General features: G+C 44.2%; 1 protein-coding gene across 7 annotated transcripts in view; it reads right to left on the bottom strand.

Annotated features, from left to right (window-relative positions):
• The window catches only part of LOC105487721 (RNA binding motif protein 47), a 208,638-nt gene that overhangs the window by 82,688 nt on the left and 100,170 nt on the right, over window positions 1-25,780 (bottom strand). Inside the window, exon 1 of one of the 7 annotated variants that reach the window (XM_011751312.3) lies at window positions 10,736-11,230. The exons of 5 other annotated variants lie outside the window; for them this stretch is intronic. The gene's annotated coding sequence lies outside the window, so the exon portion shown is untranslated. Of the gene's footprint in view, window positions 1-9,385; window positions 10,708-10,735; window positions 11,231-25,780 lie in introns of those variants that run through there. One more of the 7 variants, XM_011751313.3, reaches the window with a different exon arrangement.

The raw sequence follows: 25,780 nt of genomic DNA, 5'->3' as shown, positions 1-25,780 counted from the left end.
TGGTTTTTGTATGGCCTAGATATAAGTCATTTGTGAGATATCTGCCAATGGCAGATTCTTTACCAAGAAGTACTCGCGGAGGACCAAGGACTGCCAACCTCTGAAGACAAAAAATTGTTGTTTGTATTTTGTTTCTCAGAATAAGTACAAGATTCCTTAATTTTCCTTTATGCAAAGATAAAGATTTTTATCTTTAAAAGTTGCTGGGCTATCAGTTAGGCATGGTGCTGCATGCCTGTAGTCCCAGCTGCTCAGGAGGCTAAGGTAAGAGAATTGCTTGAGGCCAGGAATTTGAGGCCACAGTGGCTGTAATTGCACCACTGCACTCCAGACTGGGTGACAAAGCAAGATCTTGTGTCTAGAAAGAAAAAAAAAAAAGAAAGAAAGGCCGGGCACGGTGGCTCACGTCTATAATCCCAGCACTTTGGGAGTCTGAGACGGGCGGGTGATCACTTGAGGCCAGGAGTTCAAGACCAGCCTGGCCAACATGGTAAAACCCTGTCTCTACTGAAAACACACAAATTAGCCAGGCATGGTGATATGTGCCCATGTCCCCAGCTACTCAGGAGGCTGAGGCAGGGGAATCGCTTGAACCTGGGAGGCAGAAATTGCAGTGAGCCGAGATCGTGCCATTACACTCCAGCCTGAGCAACAGAGTAAGACTTCATCTAAAAAAAAAAAAAAAAAAGTGTAACAAAAAAAGATGCTGGACTAAAATTTATAAGCCAGCATTCCCTGGTATTTAATTTTTCTATATCCAAATCAACGTTATTTCCTAGAATTTAAAAAAATATATATTTTTGGCTGGACGTGGTGGCTCACGCCTGTAATCCCAGCACTTTGGGAGGCCGAGGTGGGTGGATCACGGAGGTCAGGAGTTCGAGACTAGCCTGGCCAACATAGTGAAACCCTGTCTCCACTAAAAATGCAAAAAAAAAAAAATTAGCTGGTTATTGTGGTGTGCACCTGTAGTCCCCAGCTACTCAGGAGGCTGAGACAGGAGAATCACTTGAACCCAGGAAGCGGACGTTGCAGTGAGCGAGACCACACTACCAGAGCCTGGGCGACAGAGCAAGACTCTGTCTCAAAAAAACAAACAGCTTACTTGTCATTTTACGTAGCAAAAAAAGCCCTTATCATATGACAAGTCAATCTTCATTGGGAGTTGGGTGGGCAGTGAGCTGTAATCTTCATTATACAATCTTTCTCTGACCTATCTATTATCAAACAACAGCAGTGATGGTACAGACAAATTGCTCTAATACTCTTATTAAAAAATGAAAGAGTAGGTATTTCTTATGGCTTTACAGTAAGAAGCCATTTTATTGGAAGAGCAGAATAAAAGTCTTTGTTTTGTTTCTACTCCAAGTCCAGGTTTGCAGTTGTGATTGACAGCATTGGCGCTTACTTAAACAATGGCTAATTTAAATATTTCGCAATCCTCAAGGGAAAAGAATGCCACCTGGGACAATGTTCAATGTCTTGAATTCACTATTAAGTAAGAGTCCGGTTCCGTTTATGTATGCAAACTTCCCTCCATGGAATCCTGTTCAAAGGGAAGGCAAACTGAGATCTACTGGACACCCGTGATGTGCCAGATACTTTCATACACTGCATATTATCTCAATTAACCCCAACAATAACCACCCACGGTTGGAATCTTTGTGAAAAAGGTAAAAGTTCTATACTGAGAAAGCCACTGCACTGGGAAGGGCAGAGGGCTCCATTGCTGACTGGCTCTTTCATTCTGTTACACAGGACAAGACGAGCATGAGGTCAACCTTATGGCAACGGCTTTTGTACTCAGCTGGCTTCCAAGTTACCTTCTGGCTGACTCAGTGTCTCTGAGACCATCCTGAGTGCCAGGGACATTTGTACCTATCTTGGGTGCTAGAAACCAAGCAGTTGATTCTGCTTCTTATGCTACCTAAATACTTTGCTCTTTGTTGGAGGAAGAGAATGATTCAGATGGAGCCAAACAAGCAGTGCCTTGAATGCCTCTCTACAATTTTCCTTCAAAAAAGTCTCAGCCAGGCGTGGTGGCTCATGCCTATAATGCCAGCACTTTGGGAGACTGCGGCAGGCGAATCACTTGAAGTCAAAAGTTCGAGACCAGCCTGGCCGACATGGCGAAACCCCATCTCTACCAAAAACACAGATTCTGCTCTATTGCCCAGCCTGGAGTGCAGTGGTGCGATCTTGGCTCACTGCAATCTACGCCTCCCGGGTTCAAGCAATTCTCCTGCCTCAGCCTCCTGAGTAGCTGGGATCAAAGGCATGCGCCACCACATCCAGCAAATTTTTGTATTTTTAGTAGAGACACGGTTTTACCAGGTTGGTCAGGCTGGTCTCGAACTCCTAACCTCAGGTGATCCGTCAGCCTTGGCCTCCCAAAGTGTTAGGATTACAGGCATTAAGCCACCACACCTGGCCTTAAGCACTGCCCTAAACTCCACTTTAAAACACATGATAACTGACTCCCAGGAAACTTCTCAGTAATTCTGACTTGAAATTCACCTAACTTTCCTATGATGATTAAATATTTCCTTATGTATACACACTAAAACCTGATCTTAAAAAAAAAAAGAAATTCAAAAATTGCTAAATAAAATTTTTTGAATATATTAATACCATGTGTGTCTGAAAATAACAATTACTCATAAGCAAAAATTTAAAATTCCAGAGCTAGGGCTGGGTGCAGTGGCTCACACCTGTAATCTCAACACTTTGGGAGGCTGAGGCAGGTGAATCATGAAGTCAGGAGTTCAAGACCAGCCTGGCCAAGACGGTGAAACCCCGTCTCTACTAAAAATAAAAAAATTAGCTGGGCATGGTGGTGTGCACCTGTAATCCCAGCTACTCAGGAGGCTGAGGCAAGGAACTGCTTGAACCTGGGAGGCAGAGGTTGCAGTGAGCCAAGATTGAGCCACTGCACTCCAGCCTGGGTGACAGAGTGAGACTCCATCTCAAAAAAAAAAAAAAAAAAAAGTCCAGAGCAAGTCTTATTTTTAAAACAAAACAAATTTGAAGGGAAAAAGAGACAAAATGACCTAAGAAAAAAAAGTCAGGTGGCTGACCAGCTCTCCAACAGAAGATAGAAAAGTCTGCAAATTAGCCAGGCATGGTGGCGTATGTCTGTAATCCCAGCTGCTTGGGAGGCTGAGGCAGGAGAATAGCTTGAACCCAGGAGGCGGAGGTTGCAGTGAGCCGAGATCGCCCCATTGCACCCTGGGCAACAAAAGCGAAATCCCATCTCAAAAAGAAAAGAAACGTCTGCAGTATGTAAAAGCTGAGCCTCAGGAATCGGAGGTGGCGGAGCCTCCACAGTGTTCTGGCATTGTCTTTGCCAGGACGGGACTGCCCTCTGGTGTAACTAACAATTTTCATGTTTTGTTCAGCCTCATTGTAAAGTCATAAAACTTTTCTCATGCTTAGTTTCCTCATGTACAAAACAGCCAGCAGTCACCTTCTAGGGTAATTATTGCAGCTAAACAAACAGCCAGCGTAGAGCACTTAGCAAATACACTCCCAGAAACAGACTTCTTTCCTTCCACCCTTTCAGGTCATAATATTTCCATCCCACCTTAAGAGATCACTTCGCTTCAAAGAGCTGGCACAGATAGGGAATGATTTTCAGCTCATATAGTCATGTTTTTAATTCCTGAAAATTCTCTGCACTGTGGTCTGTTCTTACAAAGGAATACTACGCAGCAACCACAGGATAAATTATAACCACATGAAACTATGGATGAGCATCACTGATAAAGGGTGAGTGAGAGGCCAGATACAAAAGAGTACATACTGTCTGATTCCATCTTAATGAAGTAAGAATAGCCAAAGGTGATACAAGTCAGAATGGTGGTTACCTTGGGATGAGGGGATAATGGGAGGAGAGGTACGAGGATACTGAGATGATGAAAATATTCTGTGCCTTAATCTGGGTGGTGGTTCCACAGGTACATATATATGTAAAAATTCATCAAGCTGTATACTTAACAGTTGTGCAGTTTACTGCCTTTATGTTATATACTTCAATGAATATTTAAAATAACATGTTTTCCGCCAGGCGTAGTGGCCCACGCCTATAATCCCAGCACTTTGGTAGGCCAAGGTGGGTGGATCACCTGAGGTCAGGAGTTTGAGACCAGCCTGGCCAACATGGTGAAACCCCGTCTCTACCAAAAATGCAAAAATTAGCCAGGCGTGGTGGCGCGTGCCTGTCGTCCCAGCTACTTGGGAGGCTGAGGCAGAAGAATTCCTTGAACCTGGGAAGCTGAGGTTGTAGTGAGCCGAGATTGCGCCACTGCACTCCAGCCTGGGCAACAGAGTGAGCCTCCATCTCAAAATAAATAAATAAATAAATAAATAAATAAATAAATAAATAAATAATATTTTTCCAAAGTGATTATTTGATTTAATATTTTCTCTGAATGATAAATTAATTGGTGCTTCATAATTGTAGACTTCACTTGTGTAGGATATTTTCTAAATATTATTTTCCAAATAACTACATTTAAGCAAACACACTATTACTTTCTTGGGTAAAAATATTTCTAAAATGATTTGTACTCCTCACTATCATTTCAAACAGAGGCTACAAAGCACATTCTTCTTGGTGAACCAAGGTTATCCACAGAAATTTACATGGTCGGTAACTTGCAGTGGCTCACACCTATAATCCCGACAGTTTGGGCGGCCTAGGTGGGAGAATTACTTGAGCCCAGGAATTTGAGACCAGTCTGGGCAACATAGTGAGACCCTGTCTCTATAACATTTTTAAAAAGTAAAGAAACTGGCCAGGTGCAGTGGCTCACGCCTGTAATCCCAGCGCTTTGGGAGGCTGGATCACTTGAGGTCAGGAGTTCAAGACCAGGTTGACCAACATGGTAAAACCCTGTCTCTACTAAAATACCAAATCAGCCAGGCACGATGGCACACAGGAGGCTACTTGGGAGGCTGAGGAAGGAGAATTGCTTGAACCTGGGAGGCAGAGGCTGCAATTAGCCAAGATTGCACCATTGAACTCCAGCCTGGGCAACAAGAGTAAAACTCCATCTCAAAAAAAAAAAAAAAGTAAAGAAACGTACATGGTAGAGCTGAGATGGGGCAATAGGTTTGGGGTCCATTGCTTCTGGATTGGATGGCAGCAGTTTTACCCCTTTGTTATATGCCCTATTTCTCACCGTTGTGTGCCTGCCTCTAATCATCCCTTCCTTCCCATTTGTTTCCTTTCATTAATTTATTCATATATCTGGTACACAATTTTGAACACATGGTATATGCTAAGCACTGGGGATACAGTAGCAAGTTAGACACTCACAATCCATGACCTAAGGGAACTTAATATTTTAGCAAAAGAGGCAAGCATAAACAAATACAATGTGTGTTTTAAGGGCAAAATTAGAGGACCTCCTTTAGGGGACCTGGGAAGATCACCTTGAAGAGGTGACATTCAAGAACTGAGAGGTGAGATCCTATCCCAGAGTGAGCCATTAGTAAGTATTGACTGAATGAATGAGTCCACGTGTGCATGCTTGCTTAACGGTCATTAGCCAAGTAGAAAGAAGAAAAGAAAGAGTCGTGATATATTATGCACTGAGAAACCAGAAATGTTATTGAAAGATGTCTAAACTAACAGTCAATAGGGGGACGGGCGTGATAGCTCATGCCTGTAATTGCAACACTTTGGGAGGCTGAGACAGGTGGATCATCTGAGGTCAGGGGTTTGAAATCAGACTGGCCAACATGGTGAAATCCTGTCTCTACTAAAAAATACAAAGAGTCAACAGGCACTGAGTGAGGTCCTGATAGAACTGATGGCATTAATTTTGGCTGCTGTGGGGACTGTGTTATTGCCTTACTTAAGATCTTGAGCTGCTAGACAACTGAAGGATTTTTCATTATCACTGGGCTAATCTATACACATTCAGTTTTTATTTTATCCCGCAAAAAGCAAAACCAGCCATGTATGGCCCAAGTCTCTATGAAGGTTCCTCCAGGTTGCCCACGTAGTTCTGACTCCGAGCTCCTATGCAAGTGACTTTTCTGGCACAGCCACCAGAATCACCTTGAAAGGTTGTCACCTACCCATTTCTTAACAAAGCCATACAGCTCTGTTCAGAAAAGACAGCAGGCCTGCCTCTTAGGCATTATGGCATGTTGCGAAATGCGTTTTCATTTGGGACCTATTATTGTCCCCAGAAATTTCAGCCTCATGACATTTTACAAATCAAGAAGAACTTGTAGTCTAAAGGACAGAAGCAGCAGATAACAAACAAGAACTCTTGTAAAGACGTTACTCAATTATATGCCTAATACAGCCAACCTGACATAGAAGCATTATTATCATATCACATTTAATAGCAGCAGAGTTTAAAATGCCAGAAACGTGGGCCAAGTTATTCAGGACTGAATGTGATGCATGACTAGATCTGTCAATAAACTATCATGAAACCATAAGAACCCCTAACAGAAGAAGCCAGCGTAGCCTTTGTTGATCTTAGTTTCTTGCAATTCCTCATGGAAATACTAAATCGGGCCAGGCGCAGTGGCTCATGCCTGTAATCTCAGTACTTTAGGAAGCCAAGGTGGGCAGATCACTTGAGGTCAGGAGTTTGAGACCAGCCTAGCCAAATGGTGAAACCTCATCTCTACTAACAATACAAACTTAGCCAGGTATGGTGGCAGGTGCCTATAGCTCCAGTTACTCGGGAGGTTGAGGCAGAAGAATCGCCTGAACCTGGGAGGCAGAGGCTGCAGTAAGCCGAGATCGAGCCACTGCACTCCAGCCTGGGTGACAGAGTAAGACTCTGTCTCAAAAAAAAGAAAGAAAAGAAAAAAGAAAAACTAAACTAAAAGATTGTACCAAATATGGATTTTCCTAATGAAATAAAGGGAAACAAGGAATGACAAGTGTCTAGAAATGGTTGGTTTTAGATTTTTTTTCCCCAGAGTCTTTCTTTCCTTTGATAAAATTTCAGACTCAACATAGGCTCAATCTTGAAAGTGTGGTATTGCCAGGCGTGGTGGCTCCCGCCTATAATCCCAACACTTTGGGAGGCCAAGACAGGTGGATCACCTGAGGTCAGGAGTTCAAGACCAGTCTGGCCAACATGGTGAAACCCCTTCTCTACTAAAAATACAAAAAAGTAGCCGGGCATGGTGGTGGGCGCCTGTAATCCCAGCTACTTGGGAGGCTGAAGCAGGAGAATCTCTTGAACCTGGGAGGTGGAGGTTGCAGTGAGCCGAGATTGCGCCACTGCACTCCAGCCTGGGGGACAGAACAAAACTCCATCTCAAAAAAAAAAAAAAAAGGGCCAGGTGGGGTGGCTCATACCTGTAATCCCAGCACTTTGGGAGACCGAGGTGGGTGGATCACGTGAGCTCAGGAGTTCAAGACCACCTTGGCCAAAATGGGGAAACCCTGTCTCTACAAAAATACAAAAATTAGCTGGAGATGATGGTGGGTGCCAGTAATCCCAGCTACTCGGGAGGCTGAGGCGGGAGAATCACTTGAACCCTGGAGGCAGAGATTGCAGTGAGCCAAGATCGCATCACTGCACTCCAGCCTGGGCGACAGAGTCAGACTCCATCTCATAAAAAAGAAAAAGAAAAGAAAAGAAAGAAAAGAAAAGTAAAGAAAAGAACGAAAAGAAAAGAAAGTGTGGTATTCATGCATGTATTCTTTCACTGGTCAGGGTTTCTATTTTGGATTCACATGGTATGGCTCTCTTTCCGTACTTGATAGACTCAAGCAATCTAAGTGCACCTATGTAACAGGCAATTAGATACAGTAAGTATCGAAATCTTAAAAGAGACATAAGAAAACATTAATCCATTTGTCAAAAGTTACATAAACTTGCAGTGGTCAGAGTAGTGAAACGACTTTCTGCTAAACTCAATTTTCCGATATGCATATAAAAAGACATTAAACCTGCCATGCCTCCAGGGAACTCAAGGTCTTTAACCTCTACAGTTGTTAGATTTCTTCCTATTTGCCTGAATATATAAAGCCACAGGGAAGTTTGTCCTATGGAGGAAATATCTTCCAATTTTGAAACAATCATTTCTTCCAGCCGTTTTTAATGACTGGCTACTTCTCAGAAGAAAAAACCCTTAGCTTCTTACTGCAAGCGTCATTGGGCAAAGATATACCCAAATCAGGTTCTTTCATAATTGGTGAGCTCTTCAACTTTGTACTGTCCTCGCACAAGCCAAAGATCCCACACCCTTGTTATATTGCCTATATTATACTGCGACACCTTTCCCCAAGAACTGGCAATTACACAAATCGGTTGGAACTATTTTTTTCCCTAGATTTTCCTATGGACTGTTTGAGTTTTAACTATTAATAACACAGTTACTGGTATCTGTGTGTGGCATATCATTATTACAATTGATCATACATACACATTTGATTAAGGCTGTAGCTTTATTATATTTTCTACTGACTCAAAAAAGCTAGATTATAAAGACTTAGTATTCCCAAGAAGTATTTATTCATTAGTTTCTCCTAAACCATGACCAGTACAGAAAAAGTCAGTCTCAAACTGGTCTGTTTTAAAAACACAGATTTGAGGATAAGAGGCCATTTTAAACTGACTTTTTTTTTTTTTGGAGACGGAGTTTTGCTCTTGTCACCCAGGCTGGAGTGCAGTGGCACGATCTTGGCTCACTGCAACCTCTGCCTCCCGGGTTCAAGTGATTCTCCTGCCTCAGCCTCCCGAGTAGCTGGGACTACAGGCGCACACTACCATGCCTGGCTAATTTTTGTATTTTTGGTAGAGACGGGTCTCGAACCCCTGACCTCAAGTGATCCACCCACCTCGGCCTCCCAAAGTGCTGAGGTTACAGGCATGAGCCACCGCACCTGGCCTAACCTGACCTTTAATTTGCTGTTACCTTGTCTAAATTTAACAGAATTGGGGGTGGGTGGGGGGAGAAAGTTTAAAAGTATTTTCATGAAACCAGAACCACCATTTAGCAAAACCTTTAAACGGAATGAATTTCTGAGCTCACAGAAGTGCAAATCGCAAGGTTACACATTGCCTCCTAGAAACAGCACCTGGTTCTGAACTCTTTGCTAAAGCAAATGCTTTGCTAAAGGATTCTGATTCAGCCCACTGTAAAATCTCAAGCATAGGTAGATTTTCCACTTACTCTCCATTACACACACGTCCCTCTAGCAAAACCAAAAACAGCATTTGATGAAAGCTAAAGATTACAATTATCCGGGGACTCCGAGCCACTGAAAAATAGAGTTTGCAAAGAAATCCCTTTGCCCCCATCTTCCCCTCACCATCCCTGCCCCTTCTGCAGAAGGGAACTGAAATCATATGCAATTTGAAATTTTTAATATGAATATACTAAAGTAGGAAGCACGTACCTGCTAAGCACCTGGCGCTTTCTTTCCCTGCTTGCTCTCTCCTCCCACACTCTGGCAACGGAATGCCCTTCAAAACCATGGCTCAGTGCTTTTGGTAAATGTTTTACGAGACACTAAACAGGCTTGTGTCCCACCCTCAGAGCAAACACCATTGAGGGAACACAATATAATGGTCGAAAAGATATCATGTAATGTACAATAATGAAAATGAACAAGCAGGCTCTATTTCCACACTTCCCCTTAAGGGGGAAAAAATGTCAAACTTTCAGGTGGTGGGGGCAGAGTTGCAGGAAGGGCTCATAGAAATAAACCTTGACACTGGAAGCGTTACAGCAATTTTTTTTAAGGTGGCATTATGATAAGCTCATTGTTCTAATCCCCAAACAAGTCTTGGCTTGCCGAGCTAAAAAACTGTCAAAGGCAAGAGTTAATAAAAGGTGGAGTTCACTGGCGAATACGTAGACGCAGTAGCATCTCCACATTGACCACATATTCCTATTTATCCGAGAAAATGCAACTCAAAAAAGTGCTCATAAACCATCCTCCACAATAACCAAAGATACTTCCCATTTTCCATATCCTTCAAGTTATTCACAGTTAAGACCCAACTCTGCTCCAAACCAGAAGTTTTGCATTCCATTCAAGTTAACAATTACAACTGGAGGATAACAGAAACTTGCTGGCACCAAACTATTAGAATGTCAGGTGCCTCCTGGTACCACCAGGGTTAATGAGATAAAGAGAGGGTGCCCAGGGATCATCTGTCTGCCTGGTTTTACAGAAACTACCTAGGGAGATTGCTAGAGTCTTGGACCCATGGGAGCAGCACGCACTCACCTGCTGTTGGAGGACTGAGTGGGACAGTCTAACACATGAGAAAGTAGAATTACTTAGCTACAGTCAAGCCCACTCGATAAAAGGAGACCAAGACCGTCTAGAGAAGAAGCCAGAATTGGCTTTGGTTGCAGAATCACACCCACAGACAGGATAGGCAAATAAGATAACCCATTCTCTGTCCCCACCCACTCCTCCAATCCCCCAGAGAGTGCTCAGAATTTTGCATTTCCTACCTTTAAAATGTCTGCTGGGGTGGAAACAAAACAAAGCAAAACAAAATTGAACCTAGAATTGGGATATGTGTTTTCTACACTCCAGCTGTGTGACCTTGAGGGAGTAACTTAACCTCCCTGAGCCTGTCTCCTCATCTATAAAGTACAAATGTCTAGAACCACAGAAGTTATTTCCAAGAACTGACAGCTCTCCAGCTCCAGGAGCCTAGAAAATGGCACAGAGAAGTTCTTCACAGTTTTAAAATGTCAGAAGGGTTGTTGTCATTTTTTGGTCTCCTACCTTATATGGATGGGTTCCATCTTATTTTCAATGTCCTCATGTTGCAGAAGCTTCCGGTTAGTCCTGGGACTAAAGGGCAATTGACCTCGCTTCGCCTGGGTCTGACTGACTAATCTGTTAGGGTGGGTACCATAAATGACCGTTTTATCTGCCTGCCCGGGGCGGGGCGACAGGGCCTCCCCGCCCTCCAGCCTGCCTGTCAGCTCCTTTTGCTTTCACAACATTTCTCATCTTGCCCTCTACCACAGTGAACTGACCCGCCTCAGAACACCTCATTCGGGCCTCCCTTTTTCTCTTTTTTCCCTCTCCTCCTCTCTTCTTTCTTGCTTTGCTTCCCTCAGAGGAACATAATGGGTGTTGGGGGAGGGCGATGATTCTCTTTTCCTTTTTTCTTTTTTGAGACGGATTCTCGCTCTGTCACCCAGACTGGAGTGCAGTGGCACTATCTCGGCTCACTGAAACCTCCGCCTCCCAAGTTCAAGTGATTCTCCTGCCTCAGCCTCCCAAGTAGCTGGGATTACAGGCACCTGACACCATGCCTGGCTAATTTTTGTATTTTTAGTAGAGACAGGGTTTCACCATGTTGGCCAGGCTGGTCTCGAACTCCTGACTTCAGGTGATCCACCTGCCTTGGCCTCCCAAAGTGCTGGGATTACAGGCATGAGCCACTGCGCCCGGCCCTCATCATTCTATTTCTGCTTCTACTATTTTATGTGACATGTCACACAACCCAGTGCATGGGTTAGACAGGTATTATTATTCTCGAGATTTCAGAGATACAGACAGATTCAACAACAGCCCAAGGTCACTGAGCCATTGCTGACAGGCCACGGGCTGAGGTGGCCTTTCCCGACAGCCCAGGATTTCCCTCAAGCCACTGACCTCCAAAAGCACCTCCTCTCAGAGCAGTAAGGCCCCACCTGGTCTAACCTGCTCTCCCCACCACCTGTGGCATAGTTTCCTCTACCATCCCTCTCATCTTCCTTCAGCCCTCGGCGCGGGTCAGTCCCTTATTCTAATTTTGGGGTTTATTTCACTTGACCTCTTGTCCTTTGAGTGCTCTTCTTTACACAAACCCAAGAGGAGTAAATCCCCTGCATGCTGGGGGGTAATTACTCCCATCACAGAAGTCTTTCCCATGAGCACCCCTCTTGGGTCACCTGTCTCATTTACTCTGCATTAGGGCACTTGTGTGTCCTCAGATGCCCCTCCCTCCCTCCCTTCCTCCTTCCTTCCTTCCTTCCTTCTTTTTTCTTTTTTTTCACAGAGTCTTGCCCTGTTGCCCAGGCTGGAGTGCAGTAGCGCAATCTCAGCTCACTGCAACCTCCACCTCCCAGTTCTCCTGCCTCAGCCTCCTGAGTAGCTGGGATTATAGGCATGCACCACCACACCTGGCTAATTTCTTTGTAGTTTTAGTAGAGATGGGGTTTCACCATGTTGGTCAGGCTGGTCTTGAACTCCTGATCTCAAATGATCCACCCGCTTCGGCCTCCCAAAGTGCTGGGATTACAGGCGTGAGCCACCATGCCCGACCCTCAACTGCTTTCTAGATCACCAGAGCACTGACCTCTGCACTCCCTGGCATGGAGTCCAATGCCTTACTGTTCAGAAATATACTTAAATTTTGATGAAAAAAGTTTGAAGACACAAAATCGAAATCCCAAACAGTGTTTCAAAGGCATATATTCTACGTACAGTCAGCCCTCAGTATGCTTGGGTTCCACATCCCTGAAGTCAACCAACCACAGAACAAATATTTTGAATATTTGAAGAATATTCAAAAATCTCGTGTACCCCATAAATATATATACTACTATGTGCCCACAAAAAATTAAAAATTTAAAAATGTAAAAAGGATGGCTGTGTCTGTATTAAACACATACAGACTTCTTTTTCTTGTCATTATTCCCTAAACAATACAGCATAACAACTACTTACATAGCGTTTCCATTGGATTAGGTATTCTAAGTCATCTAGAGATGACCCAAAGTATATGGGAAGACATGTGTAGGTCATATGCAAATACTGCACCATTTTATATAGGGGACTCAAGCATCCAAAATCTGGGGGCCTGCAATCAATCCCCCATGGATACAGAAGGATCACTATATAAACACATTTGGGGTTTTAAGGTAGTTGCTTTGCTTTTATTTTTAATTTTTATTTTTTGTATTTCAATGAGGATAAGAAAATGGGATTATGAAGTCCAGAGAGCAAATAAGCCAGCCATCAAATCACATCACAAAACAAGCATTGTTTCTTTTCTTTTTATTGAGACGAAGTCTGACTCTGTCACTCATGTTGGAGTGCAGTGGTGCCATCGCAGCTCACTGTAATCTCCACCTCCTGGGTTCCAGTGATTCTCCTGCCTCAGCCTCCTGAGTTGCTGGGACTCCTGGCGCACACCACCACACCCAGCTAATTTTGCTATTTTTTTAGAGACAGGGTTTCACCTTATTGGTCAGGCTGGTCTCAAACTCCTGAGCTCAAGTGATCCGCTTGCCTCGGCCTCCCAAAGTGCTGGGATTACAGGCGTGAGCCACCATGTCTGGCTGCAAACATTGCTTCTCAAGTGCCTACAATAATCAGTTATTTGATATATGACACCTCATTTAATGAAATAGACAGATGAGAGGACAGACTCAGAGAGGCTGCCCAAGGATACACAGCTAATAATAACAGATCTGAGAATCCAAGCAGGTCCCAGCTGGAGCCCTTGCTCTTTGCCTGAGTCACACTCTCATGCACGTGCACACTGTAGCCTACTCACCCTAAGATCCTGTCTACTGCCCAATCAGGGGTGTCCAATCTTTTGGCTTCCCTGGGTCACACTGGAAGAATTGTCTTTGGCCACACATAAAATACACTGATACTAATGACAGCTGATGAGCTTAAAAAAAAAAAGAATCCTAAAGGAAGCTTATGAATTTGTGTTGGGCCACATTCAAAGCCATCCTGGACATGCCACAGGTTGGACAAGCTTGGTCTAAATCAAGATCCAGCCCAGGAGTGGTGGCTCATACCTGTAGTCCCAGCACTCTGGGAGGCCCAGGCAGGAGGATCACTTGAGCCCAGAGTTTAGGACCAGCCTGGGCAACATAGTGAGACCCTCGTTTCTATAAAAAAATATATAAAATGATCCAGGCACAGTGGCATGTGCCTGTGGTCCCAGCTACTTGAGAGGCTGAGGTGGGAGGATTGCTTGGGTCAGGAGTTGTAGTTGAGGCTACAGTGAGCCAAGATCACACCACTGTAACAGAGTGCCCTGGGTAACAGAGTGACATCTTATCTTTTAAAAAAAATCACTTACATGTATTTTCTGCCAATCTCTGACCAGAACCAGTTCAACCCTGTTTTTCTCCTTCAATTCTTTTTTTTTTTTTTTTTTTTTTTTTTTTGAGATGGAGTTTCACTCTTGTTGCCCAGGCTGGAGTGCAATGGAACTATCTTGGCTCACTGCAATCTCCACCTCCCGGGTTCAAGCGATTCTCCTGTCTCAGCCTCCCGAGTAGCTGGGATTATAGGTGTGCGCCACCACGCCCAGCTAATTTTGTAGTTTTAGTAGAGACGGGGTTTCTGCATTTTGGTCAGGTTGGTCTCAAACTCCCAACCTCAGGTGATCTGCCCACTTTGGCCTCCCAAAGTGCTGGGATTATAGGCGTGACCCACCACACCTGGCATCCTTCAATCCTTTACCTTGGCCTCCTCACCCTCCTCTCCCACTTCCCTCCACCCTACCCTCCCTTTTCTTTTTTTTGAGACAGAGTCTCGCTCTTGTTGCCCAGGCTGGAGTGCAGTGGCTCGATCTCCACTCACTGCAACCTCCATCTCCCAGGTTCAAGCAATTCTCCTGCCTAAGCCTCCTAAGTAGCTGGGACTACAAGCGCATGCCACCATGCCCAGCTAATTTTTGTATTTGTAGTAGAGACGGGGTTTCACCATGTTGGCCAGGATGGTCTCAATCTCTTGACCTCGTGATCCACCCACCTTGGCCTCCCAGTGCTGGGATTACAGGCATAAACCACTGTGCCCAGCCCACCCTAACTTCTTATCCCTAATTAAGATAATCTCTACTGTTCACTTTGAAATCTACTGATGAACTCTATTTACTATTGAAGTCCTCCTTTGATCATAAAATCCAGCCAAAAAAATATGGATTCCCCTACTTTGGGTAAGCCTTTTATGTTCTTTTTTTTTTTTTTCTGTGATCACAAATTTGTTATTTGACTTTAAACCTTGTAGGCTGTATTAGAATTCCCTGTGTTCTATACAGCACTTGGCATATAAAAGTCTCATGCTGCTCAGAGACTAAATTATGTGTCCCTGAGAAAGGACTGTGCCTTCTGTGCAACAGAAATGTTTTATAATAGCATTTCCCACCTCCAGCCATGCGATTCTAAGTGGAGTTTTTTCTCTATTGTTTGTGGTATGCCAGCATGCAGGTATACCCCTAGAATTTTCAACTGCAGAGCTGCAATAAGGAAGAATAATGCATCTCTGGTGAGTGCTGCTCTATTGCCCCAGGCCTATTCCAAAGCATCTTTCAGCTGTAGGGGCCCATTTCTAGCCTGAATATCTTTGAGGCTAGTATATATTTGGCCTGCAGAATAGTTTCAGCTTCTGAAAGGGGTTTTGAGCTCCCCTGGACACTAGGAAATAGTAGAGGAGAAAGAGGTAGAGATTTAATCTGGAGCCTCTAAATCTTCCAGAATCTTCCAAGGGTTTGGGAATGCCCATGAATCATATTCAAACCCCTTTAGAGGGCTTCAAAGAGTAGCATGAATGTGACCTCAGAAACTGCTCATCACCTAGCCAACCTCTGCAGATGCCTAAGAAAGTGCCCAGGGGCTCTGGGTGTTTTCCCAAACTGCCCAAGGAAGGAGGCGCCGCAATAGGAGAGGGGAGATCCGTCTATACTGTCTGGTACTGTCTGTCATGGAGATATCAGCCACTAGCCTAGCACTTCTCAAAGTGAGGTCCCTGGAATGCTGAGAGGCTCCAAGGTTCTTAATAATACTAACATATTTCCCTTTTTCATGGCATTGACACTGCACTAGTGAAAAAAAGGCAATGGTGGCTAAAACTTCTAGCAGTGTAAGAGGCAGTGCTGCCTAACTTTACTAGTAATTGTGGCACTTTTTTTTTTTTTTTTTACCACCAGGCATTTGAAGTTGTTCTACCTTTAAAAAAAAAAAAAAAAAAAAAAAGCCAATTTTCCTTAAGAATGTATCTGATAAGACAATGTTAATTTTATTTATTTTTATTTCTTTTAAAAAATTTTTAAATTTTTAAATTTATTTATTTATTTATTTATTTTAAGACACAATTTCCTTCTTGTCACCCAGGCTGGAGTGCAGTGGCACAATCTCGGCTCGCTGCAACCTCCACCTCCTGAGTTCAAGGATTCACCTCAGCCTCCCAAGTAGCTGGGGTTACAAGCACCTGCCACCACACCCAGCTAATTTTTGTATTTTTAGTAGAGATGGGGTTTCACCACGCTGGCCAGGCTGGTCTTGAACTCCTGACCTCAGGTGATCCACCCACCTCAGCCTCCCAAAGTGCTGGGATTACAGGCATGGGCCACCATGTCCAGCCTATTTATTTTATTAAGTCTCAATTCAAGTAGACGTTTTAAAAATATTCTGTGTGATGAAATGAAAAGTATGATAAAGCACTTGTACTGTATACCAAATTACAATTGCTGTCTCAAGGAAAAATCACTTGTGAGAGTCACAGGCTAAACTACTTGATAAAACAAACTATGATTATTTAGACTTGAATATTTGGCAGACATTTTCTAGAAAATGAATGAAGTGACCCTGGCACTTCAAAGAACACAACAGACAGTACTGATTTCCAATGATCAAATTCAAGCTTTCAAGCAAAAGTTAAAATCTGGGGGAACCTGGCTGACTCTGGGCGCGCTGCCTATGAGTTAGCCCTGTTGCGCAAAGAGAAGAAAAATAATTTTTAAAAAGACAAAAAAAGTAAGAAAAATATTTGGGGGCAACCTGCATTTACCACCATGAGCTTGACTGCTTGTCAATTAAAGGCTTTTCTCATGAGATCAACTATGACATTAACAAATGTGGAGTTTTAAAAATACATACTGAAATGTTTCAATATCTAGAAGATCTTCACAACTCAGTGAACCAATATTTTCCAAATAACCAACCATGATGTTACAGAATCATGCATGGGTAAGCAGTCCATTCAAAGTTCAAGATGGGCCAACCAATTTTAACGTAACAGAGCATGAAAAGTTCCTTGTTACAGCTTCAGATTCTGCATGCAACTAACCTTTAAGAAGCTACCTGTTGGCTGGGCGCAGTAGCTCACGCCTGTAATCCCAGCACTTTGGGAGGCCAAGGCTGGCAGATCACCTGAGGTCAGGAGTTCGAGGCCGGCCTGTCCAACATGGTGAAGCCCTGTTTCTACTAAAAAAACAAAAATTAGCCCGGCGTGGTGGTGGGCGCCTGTAATCCCAGCTACTCGGGAGGCTGAGGCAGAGCTGCTTGAACCCAGGAGGCGGAGGGTGCAGTGAGCCAAGATCACGCCATTGCCCTCCAGCCTGGGCACCAAGAGCAAAACTCCGTCTCAAAAAAAACAAAAACAAAACCAAAACCAAAAACAAAAAACCAGCTAGGGTGAGGTGGTGAAACCTTGTCTCTACAAAAAATACCAAAAAAATTAGCCAGGCACAGTGGCACGCACCTGTGGTCCCAGCTACTTTGGAGGCTGAGGTGGGAGGATTACCTGAGCCTGGGAGGTTGAAGCAGTTGTGAGCGGTAATCACGCCACTGCACTCCAGCTCCAGCTTGGGTGACAGAGTGAGCTCTGGCTCAAAAAAAAAAAAAAAAAAAAAAAAAGAAAAGGAAAGGAAAACAGGGTTGTCAGATTTAGCAAATAAAACTCCAGGGTGCCCAGTTAAATTCAAATTTCAGATAAGAAATGAATATTTTCATACATGTTCCATACAATGTTTGGGAAATAACTTGTACTAAAAAATTATTTACTGCTTATCTGAAGTTATGTATAATTGAGTGCCCTGTATTTTATCTGTCTGTGAAGATGGTCCAGTCCCCAAAATTTGAGAAACACTGCACTGGGCTATGTCCCTCCAACATGTGCTAAAACACTAATATGAACATTTATTAAGCACCTGCTGTGTACTAGACATGGTGCTAAATTCTCAACATATACAACCCCCTCCCAAATCTTATGTGCCAAGTACTCTCATGATCCCTATTTTCTCATACAAATGAGGAAACGGAAACCCAAAGAAGTCAAGTGAAGCTAATTATTGGTGGAAAGCAAGACTGGAACCCACCACTCAGACTCCAGAATCTCAGCTTGTACCTATTAGGCTTACACTGAGCTCTGAAAAAATGAGATTTCTAAAGATGGTTGGCTTTTCTGCATTTTTTCATCTCACATTTTAGTACATCCATTTCTGTTGCTCATCTTCTCTCTGTTTCACAGCTGTGTGTTCTGCTATCACAGCAACCGTGAAAACCAAGGCTGGAAGTGCCGTGTGTGTCAAGGAATTCTATCCAGAACTGGCATCAGCATTCGGACTCAGAACAGGCTTTTCTCATGGATGCTTTCCTGGGCATGACAACAGCATAGTTCTGGGCTGGGAATTCTAGAATGTAGCAGTGGTGCACAGACACTGCTCAGGTCACCGCGGCCTTGACCTCCTGGGCTCAAGCAATCCTCCTGCTTCAGCCTCCTGAGTAGCTAGGACTACAGGCGCACACCACCACGCTCGGCTAATGCTCATTACTATGAATGAAAAGCCACTGGGAGCCTGCTACTGCACTAGAATCTTCTTTGAGAATAAGTTGGGAATTTCTCCAAAGGAATCTGTCCCAATCAAAACAAATGCAAACATTGTTGTAAGCAAGCCAAGGTCCTGTTTTTCACATGATCCTGATCCAGGCCACTGGATATATTTAATCAGCTCAGGCTTGATAGTAAACAAAATAGGGAAAGTAAAAATTTTTTATGATCCAGTATGGGGGTAAGGCTATGAATTTCACTGTGTTACACAATCTGCAAATACAAAAATGAATCTGCTTGCACCCAACTAGGGGACCTCCCCTAGTTACCACTTGTTATAATGAAATGTAGAAAGTGATAAACATGGCCAGGCACGATGGCTCAGGTCTGTAATCCCAGCACTTTGGGAGGCCAAGATGGGCAGATTGCTTGAGGCCAGGAGTTTGAAACCAGCCTGGCCAACACAGCGAAACCCTGTCTCTATTAAAAATACAAAAATTAGTCAGCTACTTTATTTAATATAAAATATGACTATTAGCACACCTGTAGTCCCAGCTACTTGGGAGGCTGAGGCATGAGAATCGCTTGAACCCAGGAGGCTGGGTTGCAGATCACAGAGTGAGACTGTCTCAAACAAATAAAGTGATAAACACAAAAAAAGAGATGCTAGTCTTTCATATTGGCCAGATTTCTTTAACAAAAAGATTCACCTTTCAAACAATTTTTGTTTTGTAAATCTGGATTTTTATTAAGGTGAGGCACACTGGATTATTCTAAAGGCAGTTGTGTATACAGAAGCCAGGGGCAAAAGAACTTTGAAAATAGCCTAGAGGAAAGAATGAGACAAGGAGAGGAGGGAAAAAAAAAAGGATAAATGGGGGGGAAAATGCCAAAACTGGAGTTTTTTGGTAACTAAGAAGAAGTGCATTTTAAAAGTCAAGGCTTGGTAAAAACCTAGGGAATAGGCTTACGTAGAAAAGAGATTTGGAAAGCTCCAGGGCCCTTGGACACCTGGCAGTGAGCATCAGAAAGAAAAGAGTTCTTAAGAAAAACCAATGAACTTTGTGTTTGCCCTGGAGCTGCCTGGCAATGCTGCTATCAGAATTCAGATACAGGCCCAGCCCTGCTCTAGGCCCTGAAGTTTGGCTCTTGCCTCTCCATTTCAGTCCCTTTAGCTGCCCATCCAATCTAGATCCCAGAGTGCTAAACGGAGAGGCAGCAAGAAGGAAAAGAAAAAAGAGAAACTGAAATGCAAGCATGGGCCTTAGATGACGATTCTCACAGCTCTTCCCTTTCATGGGGCCTTCAGAATTCATTCTTGTGAAAGCTGTAAGTCAAGGAGGACACAGCCAGAAACCGTGACTCATCAAATTTCCAAAGCCAAGACCAGAACACACAGATTCTGGATCCAAGGACTCGCTTTCTGCCTTCAGAACACGGGGTCCTGCCTACTTTGTAGTGTTTCAATACAAAACTGATCAAGTCGAGGGTCCCCGTCCACTCCCCGCCAGCCTGGCTGCCCTTCCCTGTCTTCAGAGTTCTTTCTAAACCATAGAGAAGATGGAGTTTAATTCCATGGTATTTGAGTCACGGGACCTTATAACACTTCAGAAAACAATTTGCCTTAAAAAGTGGTTGGGTCTGTACAGGAAAGTCACTGAGTGCAGGGGATGGCAAACTTTTCTGTCATGAGCTAGGTAAATACTATAGGTTTTGCAAGCCATATGGTTTCTGTTACATATTATTCTTTGTTTCGTTTTGTTTTTTGTTTTGGGGGGTTTTGTTCTTGAGACAGGATCTCCCTCTGTCACCCAGGCTGGAGTGCAGTGGTGCAGCTCACTGCAGCCTCAACCACCCTGGCTCCAGGGATCCTCCTGCCTCGGCCTTCTGAGTAGACAACAGGTGTGCTTCACTACACTTGGCTAATTTTTTTATTTTATGTAGAGACAGGGTCTCACTGTGCTGCCCAGTCTGGTTCTTTTTTTTTTTTTTTTTTTTGCAACCCTTTAAAAATGTAAAAACCATTAGCGAGAGGGCCATACATAAACAGACAATAGACCACAGTTTACTGATGCCTGACTTAGAACAATGGAAAAGGGTTGGCAGCATTGACTGGTGACTGCTGCATGCAGTGAGACTAAAGATAGTGTAAAACCTCAGTGAGGTTTGACGAAGGCAATTAACTCTCTACCTGACTTGCCCAAGTCAGCTAGAGCTGTGGCAGAGAATTTAATCCTGAAATCCTAGGCTTATATCTTTGGAAAATTAGATAAATGAAGTTGTTGGTTTTTTTTTTTTTTTTTTTGAGACAGTCTCACTCTCTCTTGCCCAGGCAGCCAGGCTGGAGTGTAGTGGCATGATCTTGGCTCACTGCAACCTCTACCTCCTGGGTTCAAGAAATCCTCCCACCTCGGCCTCCCAAGTAGTTGGGACTACAGGCATATGCCACCACACGTGGCAAATTTTTTTTTTTTTTGAGATGGAATCTAGCTCTGTTGCTCAGGCGGGAGGGAGTACAGTGGTGTGATCTCAGCTCACTGCAACCGCCACCTCCCAGATTCAAGCGATCCTCCTGCCTCAGCCTGCCACGTATCTGAGATCACACCTGGCTTTTTTTTTTTTTTTTGTATTTTTTAGTAGAGACAGGGTTTCACCATGTTGGCCAGGCTGGTCTTGAACTCCTGCCCTCAACTGATACGCCCACCTCAGCCTCCCGGGACAAATGAAGTTTAAAATAAGCTAGAATATTTTTTAACCTGCTACTTTTCATTGTGTGTGTGTTTGTATGTTTGGGGGAAGGGGGTACATTTTTTTTTTTTTTTTTTTTGAGACGGAGTCTTGCTCTGTGCCCCAGGCTGGAGTGCAGTGGCGTGATCTTGGCTCACTGCAAGCTCCGCCCCCCGGGTTCATGCCATTCTCCTGCCTCAGCCTACTGAATAGCTGGGACTACAGGTGCCCGCCATCATGCCCGGCTAGTTTTTTGTATCTTTTAGTAGAGACGGGGTTTCACCTTGTTAGCCAGGATGGTCTCGATCTCCTGACCTCATGATCCGCCCGCCTTGGCCTCCCAAAGTGCTGGGATTCCAGGCTTGAGCCACCGCGCCCAGCCGGAAGGGGGTACATTTTTATTTAAAAGTGAATACTCCATATGTACCACAAAATTCCAAACCTGGAAGAATCTTCCAATATAGTCCAGTTTACAACCATCTACCCTTGAGGAAACTGTGACCTGCTTCAGTTAAATGAGATATTCTAAGTCACATGCTAGTTGGCAGAAGAGAAGGGGCCAGAAACTTGGTTTCCTATTTCAAAATTCATACACTTTAATGGCGCACTACCAACTAAGTACTAAAAAATCAACTCAACAAATACAAAGTATTTCTTATATATCCAGCACTGGTTAGGTGCATAAGGTTACAAAATAAACGTAAGCGAAGATTACTGCCGGGCGCGGTGGCTCACGCCTGTAATCCCAGCACTTTGGGAGGCTGAGGCGGGCGGATCACAAGGTCAAGAGATCAAGACCATCCTGGCCAACATGGTGAAACCCCATCTCTACTAAAAATGCAAAAATTAGCTGGGTATGGTGGCACATCTGTAGTCCCAGCTACTTGGGAGGCTGAGGCAGGAGAATCCCTTGAGGCCAGGAGGCTGAGGTTGCAATGAGCCGAGATCACACCACTGTACTCTAGCCTGGCAACAGAGTGAGACTCTGTCTCAAAACTAATAATAATAATAAAAACAACCCTTTTGGTTTCTCACTGAGAAAACAAGGCACACACACTAAGCAAATATATTCTTCCTTGCATTGTCATATAACTACATATCTAAAACGGGAGCCACCGTAATCCCAGCGCTTTGGGAGATCTGAGGTCAGGAGTTCGAAACCAGCCTGGCCAATATGGTGAAAACCCGTCTCTACTAAATATACAAACCCTAGCCGGGCATGGTGGCACGTACCTTTAATCCCAGCTACTCGGGAGGCTAAGGCAGAAAAATTGCTTGAACCTGGGAGGTGGAGGTTGCAGTGAGCCAAGATCCTGCCACTGCACTCCAGCCTGGGGGACAGAGTGAGATCCTGTTTCAAAAAGAAAAAAAACAAAAACAAAAATTAGCTGGGCGTGGTGGCGCACGCTTGTGGCCACAGCTACTCAGGAGGCTGAGTCAGGAGAACTGCTTGAACCAGGGAGGCGGAGGTTGCAGTGAGCCAAGATCACGCCGCTGCACTCTAGCCTGCGTGACACAGGGAGACTCTGTCTCAAAAATAATAAAGAAATAAATAATAAAACAGGGCCGTCTCGTATAACTCTGTAATGGTGGAAAGGTTCTGTATCTTTGCTGCTATCAGGATAGTGGCCAGTAGCCATATATGGCTATTAAGCACTTAAAATGTACCACTGGCTACTGGCTACCGTATTAAAAATTTTTAATTTTACAGATGTTCCTTGACTTACAATGAGCTACTTCCCATTAACTCCATCATAAGTAAAAAATATCATAAGTCAAAAATGTGACCAGGCAAGGCAGCTCACGCCTGTAATCCCAACACTTTGGGAGGCCAAAGTGGGCAGATCACCTGAGGTCAGGAGTTCGAGACCAGCTGGGCCAACCATGGCCAACATGGTGAAACCCTGTCTCTACTAAAAATAAAACTTAGCTAGGCATGGTGGCACATGCCTGTAATCCCAGCTACTCAGAAGGCTGAGGCAGGAGAATACTTGAACCTGGGAGGCAGAGGTGCAGTGAGCCAAGATTGCGCCACTGCACTGCAGCCTGGGTGACAGAGGGAGATTCCGTCACACACACACAAAAAAAGCATCTAAGGCTGGGCATGGTGGCTTACACCTATAATCCCAGCATTTTGGGAGGCTGAGGTGGGCAGATCACCTGAAGAGTTCGAGACCAGTCTGGCCAACATGGCAAAACCCTCTCTCTACTAAAAATGCAAAAATTAGCCAGGTGTGGTGGCACACACCTGTAATCCCAGCTACTTGGGAGGCTGAGACAGGAGAATTGCTTGAACCCAGAAGGTGGAGGTTGCAGTGAGCTGAGATCGCACTACTGCATTCCAGCTGGGCAATAAAGCAAGACTCCATCTAAAAAATAAAGTAAAAGTAAATAAATAAACTTCATGATGGATTTTAAGGATATTAGATTCCTTTTTTTTTTTTTTTTTTGAGATGGAGTCTCACTGTCTCAGCCTCCTGAGGAGCTGGGATTACAGGCGTATGCCACCACACCTGGCTAATTTTTGCATTTTTAGTAGAGATGGGGTTTCACCATGTTGGCCAGGGTAGTCTGAAACTCCCGACCTCAGGTGATTGGCCCACCTCAGCTTCCCAAAGTGCTGGGATTACAGATGTGAGCCACCATGCCTGGCCAATCATGAAGTTTAAACATTCTAGGTGGAGAATCTTCTGTATTTAATTTTAATTAATTTAAATTATTATTTTTCTTCTTTTTTTTGAGATGGAGTCTCGCTCTGTCGCACAGGCTGGAATGCAATGGCTTGATCTCGGCTCACTGCAACCTCCGCCTCCCGGTTTCAAGCGATTCTCCTGTCTCACCCTCCTGAGTAGCTGGGACTACAGGCGCATGCCACCGTGCCCAGCTAAGTTTTGTATTTTTAATAGAGATGGGGTTTCACCATCCTGGCCAGGCTGGTCTCGAACTCCTGACCTTGTGATCCAGCTGTCTCGGCTTCCCAAAGTGCTGGGATTACAGGCATGAGCCATCCCGCCTGGTCCTATTTTTCTTCTTTTTAATCTAAATTTAAATAGCCATGTGTGGCCAGGGACTTCCGTACTGGACATCACAGGTCTAAAAGAATTATTATAAATCTGGATGAAAAATATGTCACATTCATTCTGTCACTTTTCTTTCTTGTGCCTATGGCAAAAACCACTATAGTCACAGGACTCCTTTTCCTCTGAACATGGGCAGGCTTTCAGAATTCTCCATGTAAGGCCAGGCACGGTGGCTCACACCTGCCACCCTAGCATCTTGGGAGGCCAAAGTGGGAGGATCCTTGGAGCCCAGGAGTTGGAGACCAGCCTGGGCAACATAGTGAGACCTCTCTCCACTAAAAGCAAACAAAATTAACTGGGCATGGTGGTGCATGCCTGTAGTCCCAGCTACATAGGAAACTGAGGCAGGAGGACTGTTCAAGCCCTGGATGTAGAGACTACAGTGAACCATGATCGCAGCAGTGCGCTCCAGCCTGGGTGACAGGGTAAGACTCTGGAATAAATAAATAAAATAGAATTCTCTATGCAACCATTTTCAATGGCGTGGACTTGGTTTACATAAAACGAAACCACCCTGACGCAGATAAAAAACGGTGACAAAGGTGACCTGGAGAAGGAAGGAGTTGAGCTGAGCTTCAGATGAGATCGGGAGTGATCAGGGTGGTCTGGCCGTAGGCTAGCTGAGCTTCAAAGGATAACATCTGGAGAGGTAAAGGGGAAAGGACAAAGAGTGTGGGGTTCTCTGTGTAGAGGAGAGTAGCCGTGAAGGAGCTGAATGGAGCTCCCCTGGTCCTAGGACAAGGAGGATGCTGACCTGCCAAGCAGAGAGGGTTGGGTTGGGTGTGGTTGGAGATAAGGGGATAGGCGGAAGGGTGGGTCTGGGTTATGACTTTGAAATTCCAGGACACCCGGAGGGTTTAAGCAGGAGCCTGGAGAACACATTTTAGAAAGGCAACTCTGATAGCTAGGCACAGATGGGTCGTATAATGGACATGTGCTCACATACCAGGGTGAAGTCTATGCCAGTGATGATGTGTGTTTTTCCTTTAGGAAAGTAAAACTTGTTTATTATGTAAAATGTATAAATTTCAGAAAAGCAGATATTTAAAAAATTAAAATCAGATGTCTACCAACCACAGATGACATTTTGATGTGGTTTCTTACAGTTTTTTTTCCTCCTTCCCTGGCTAGTACAGTAATTTAGGAATTAAAATTATGACTTGACCTAGGAAGGTGGTAGTGTGAATGAAGAGGAAAGGCCGTGAAAGACATCGTTAAGTGAGGCAGAGGGTGAGGAGAAAAGATAACTAGCTTCCAAAGACAGGAGTTCTAGACCTGGGTATTCTGTGGGGCTTGAACTCCCAGCGTTGGTTTTGCCATACATAAATCTCTCTTTTTTTTTTTATCTTTTTTTTTTTTTGAGATGGAGTCTTGCTCTGTCGCCCAGACTGGAGTGCAGTGGCGCAGTCTCGGCTCACTGCAACCTCCACCTCTCGGGTTCACGCCATTCTCCTGC

This window comes from Macaca nemestrina, chromosome 3 (assembly GCF_043159975.1).
Source record: "Macaca nemestrina isolate mMacNem1 chromosome 3, mMacNem.hap1, whole genome shotgun sequence".
NCBI lineage: Eukaryota > Metazoa > Chordata > Mammalia > Primates > Cercopithecidae > Macaca > Macaca nemestrina.
Note: the sequence above shows the minus strand (reverse complement) of the source record. Positions and strands in the feature narration are given on the sequence as shown.